The sequence below is a fragment of the Metopolophium dirhodum genome, chromosome 1, assembly GCF_019925205.1.
Source record: "Metopolophium dirhodum isolate CAU chromosome 1, ASM1992520v1, whole genome shotgun sequence".
Classification (NCBI taxonomy): Eukaryota; Metazoa; Arthropoda; class Insecta; order Hemiptera; family Aphididae; genus Metopolophium; species Metopolophium dirhodum.
This window is the reverse complement of record NC_083560.1, coordinates 151975704-151979757: the sequence shown is the minus strand read 5'-3', so window position 1 is coordinate 151979757 and position 4054 is coordinate 151975704. Positions and strand designations below refer to the sequence as shown.

General features: G+C 61.9%; 2 non-coding genes across 2 annotated transcripts in view; both read right to left on the bottom strand.

Moving 5' to 3' along the window:
• Window positions 1-1042, bottom strand: part of LOC132937722 (large subunit ribosomal RNA) — a 4197-nt gene extending 3155 nt beyond the window's left edge. Inside the window, exon 1 of the ribosomal RNA XR_009663814.1 lies at window positions 1-1042. This exon is cut by the window's left edge and continues 3155 nt beyond it. This is a non-coding gene — a ribosomal RNA (large subunit ribosomal RNA).
• Window positions 1043-1412: 370 nt separating this feature from the next.
• LOC132937773 (5.8S ribosomal RNA) lies at window positions 1413-1570 on the bottom strand. Its single transcript, XR_009663837.1, has one exon. It is a non-coding gene; the product is annotated as a 5.8S ribosomal RNA (ribosomal RNA).
• Window positions 1571-4054: the final 2484 nt, after the last annotated feature.

Below are 4054 nucleotides of genomic sequence, written 5' to 3'. Positions count from 1 at the left end.
CCAGCTCAGACGATCGATTTGCACGTCAGAATCGCTGCGGACCTCCATCAGGGTTTCCCCTGACTTCATCCTGGCCAGGCATAGTTCACCATCTTTCGGGTACCAACGTGTGCGCTAAGGGTGCGCCCTCGGACGGCCGAAGCCGACCTGGCGAAGACGCCCCCGGACTGCGGACCAGCGCGACTTTGAACGCCGGTGGGTTCGGTCGCTAGGCCATCGTCCGCACCGTAAACGGTTCACTTTCATTGCGCCAAACGTGGTTTTTCGTAAGATCACCGTTGACTCGCGCACACGTTAGACTCCTTGGTCCGTGTTTCAAGACGGGTCGGAAAGTAGCCCGAAATCGTCGCCGACCGACGGGACCCCGCCTGCGACGGGGCCGCGTCGACGGTTCTTGCCGTCGGGCGAGCCGACCAGGAGCACCAGGGTTCGGCGCGAACGGTCACGCCGAAACGCAACCGCCGCGACGAACGCCACCCAAGCCCTTCGGCCGGCGCCCAACGGGTCGCGACGTCCGCTAACCGAGCGAAAGATCCGGCCGGCGGTTAGACCGACCGTGAATTCGCCCGGCGGGGACTCGCGGGCTCTGTCCGTTTACACCCGAACAGTTTCACGTTCTTATGAACTCTCTCTTCAAAGTTCTTTTCAACTTTCCCTCACGGTACTTGTAAACTATCGGTCTCGTGGCCGTATTTAGCCTTAGATGGAGTTTACCACCAACTTCGGGCTGCACTCTCAAGCAACCCGACTCGAAGGCGCGGTCCGATCCCGGAACGCTGTGACGGCCTCTACTGGCCTGGCACCATCTGCGGGCCATGGCCCCGTTCAAGGGAGACTTGGACCGTCACGTGCGCCCCGGCAACGAGGCCGGCCCGTACGCCACAACTCCCATAGGTGCCGCGACACAAAAGTGCGCGGCGGGATTCGGCGATGGGCTTTTCCCTGTTCGCTCGCCGCTACTAAGGGAATCACGGTTGTTTTCTTTTCCTCCGCTTATTAATATGCTTAAATCCGGCGGGTAGTCCCGCCTGATCTGAGGTCGGAACGTATCGGTTTTTTTTTTTTTTAAATTACACGGCAGCCTGCGGTCCGCGCTCCGCCCGTACGGTGACCGTCCGCGTCCGCGTCTCGGAAGCCGGAGAGGTCCGTGGACTCTCAGCCGACCCGGCCGCGCTCTCGCGCGGCGGGCGGACGGGGACGTGCCGTTTGACGACGCGAGAACCCGTGACTGTTTGCCGTCACAACTTGGGCGGACGACCGGAGGCGGCCGCGCGAGCGCGGTTTTCCACGGTCGAACCGCCAATCTCGCACCACCGGAGCGGCCGACGGGCGGGCGGACAGTCCCCGGGAGGACTGCCGCCGCCGTCGGACGCCTGCCGGCGGCGCATCGGTCTGGCCGAGTATCCGGTATACGACCCTCAGACAGGCGTGGCCCGGGACCCGCGGGTCACCGAGGCCGCAATGTGCGTTCGACTGGTCGATGTTCGTATAACCTGCGGATTACACGACGACGCGCAGATAGCTGCGGTCTTCATCGATCCACGAGCCAAGTGATCCGCTGTTCGGGGTCGGGTGTTTTTTTTTGTCGACGAAACTTCTACCGGCCACGCGCCGTGCGCGGACGCACGGCGGGGCCCGTATGGTCTTTCGACGTTAACCATCTTTCGGTCGACGCTCGGTCGGGGGGTCGCGGCGCGCGGGCGGTCGGCGAGCTAGTCGCGAGCGCACGCGGCCACGGGGTCGGATTAGGCGCGCGCGAGACCGGCAAGTGCTGCCGGTACCGCGGGCCCGTCTCTAATGATCCTTCCGCAGGTTCACCTACGGAAACCTTGTTACGACTTTTACTTCCTCTAAACGGCCGATTTCGGTCATCTTCGCGATCGCGCGACGACCCAGCCCCCGAGGGGGCCGAATAACGCGCGTCCACTCCGAAGACCTCAATGCGACCGTTCAATCGGTAGTAGCGACGGGCGGTGTGTACAAAGGGCAGGGACGTAATCAACGCGAGCTGATGACTCGCGCTTACTGGGAATTCCTCGTTCACGTGGAAAAATTGCAAGCCACGATCCCTAAGCACGAAGGAGGTTCAGCGGGTTACCCGGAAGCCTGTCGGCCCAGGAATGTTAACACACGCTGATTCCTTCAGTGTAGCGCGCGTGCGGCCCAGAACATCTAAGGGCATCACAGACCTGTTATCGCTCAGTCTCGTGCGGCTATTTTCGTCCGCCGCCTGTCCCTCTAAGAAGAGTTTAAGCTCCTGGGAGCCGGCGGTAGCCCTAGTAACGTATCGTGATCCGCCGGCGACGGCCGCGAACACGGCGCGCTTCACCACGGAGCCCGACGCACGACGGACGCGCGCCGACCGGAGGTTGCCCCCCGGCCGACACACGCCCGCCGCACGCCGGGACGCGGATGGCGCGGCCGCGCTCGACGACCGCCGTGGACGACGGGCGAACGCGTTCGGGGATACCGGGCCGAGCCGACGGGTACGCGAACACGAACGGCCGAAACCGCCCGCGCCGCGCACACGCCGACCCGGGGTTACCCGCCTAGTTAGCAGGACAGAGTCTCGTTCGTTATCGGAATTAACCAGACAGATCGCTCCACCAACTAAGAACGGCCATGCACCACCACCCACCGAATCAAGAAAGAGCTCTCAATCTGTCAATCTTTCCGGTGTCCGGGCCTGGTGAGGTTTCCCGTGTTGAGTCAAATTAAGCCGCAGGCTCCACTCCTGGTGGTGCCCTTCCGTCAATTCCTTTAAGTTTCAACTTTGCAATCATACTTCCCCCGGAACCGAAAAGCTTCGGTTTCCCGGAAGCTGCCCGCCGGGTCGTTAATGAAACGCCGGCGGATCGCTAGCTGGCATCGTTTACAGTTAGAACTAGGGCGGTATCTGATCGCCTTCGAACCTCTAACTTTCGTTCTTGATCATACGAGAACGTACTTGGCAAATGCTTTCGCGTCAGTTCGTCTCGAGACGATCCAAGAATTTCACCTCTAACGTCTCGGTACGAATGCCCCCGCCCGTCTCTGTTGATCATTACCTCCGGTCCCGAAAACCGGCCCGGCGGGACGCGCGGGCGACTGGCGCCCGCGGCCCGGCGGCCCGCGCACGGAAACGCCCCGGAGGGCGATTTCGCGCGCCCGCGAAGGGCGGAGATGCGCGGGACCGAGGTCTTGTTCCATTATTCCATGCGACCAGTATTCAGGGCCTTTTGACGAGACGGCCGTGAAGCCGCCCCGCCAGATTTGAGCCTGCTTTGAGCACTCTAATTTGTTCAAAGTAAACGTGTCGGCCCGCCGACGGCAATCGGTGAAGATCACCGCGCAGCAAGATTGGAGTAGGCGGCCGCCGTCGTCGAACCCCGACGGCCGCGCGACGCGTGGCCGCGCGGCGCGCCGGAAGCCCGAGACACGTGTCCGCCTGCCGACAATACGTCCGGCCGACGTGCCGGTAACTAACACCCCGAGACGGCTGACGAGCGCGACGACGACCGCGCCGACGGGACACGTGGTCCCGCGACACGGCCGGCCGCGACACGACGGACCGCCAGGGTGGTCCGGCACCGCCCAGACACAGATCCGACTACGAGCTTTTTAACCGCAACAACTTTAATATACGCTATTGGAGCTGGAATTACCGCGGCTGCTGGCACCAGACTTGCCCTCCAATTGATCCTCGTTTAAAGGTTTTAAAGTGTTCTCATTCCGATTACGGGGCCTCGGATGAGTCCCGTATCGTTATTTTTCGTCACTACCTCCCCGTTCCGGGAGTGGGTAATTTGCGCGCCTGCTGCCTTCCTTGGATGTGGTAGCCGTTTCTCAGGCTCCCTCTCCGGAATCGAACCCTGATTCCCCGTTACCCGTTACCACCACGGTAGGCATGGAACCTACCGTCGACAGTTGATAAGGCAGACATTTGAAAGATGCGTCGCCGGTACGGAGACCGTGCGATCAGCTCGAAGTTATTCAGAGTCACCAGGTCTTTGCGCGGGCCGCGATCGGGACGCGCACGAAGCGCGCCGCGACGGGCCGGTTTTGATCTAATAAA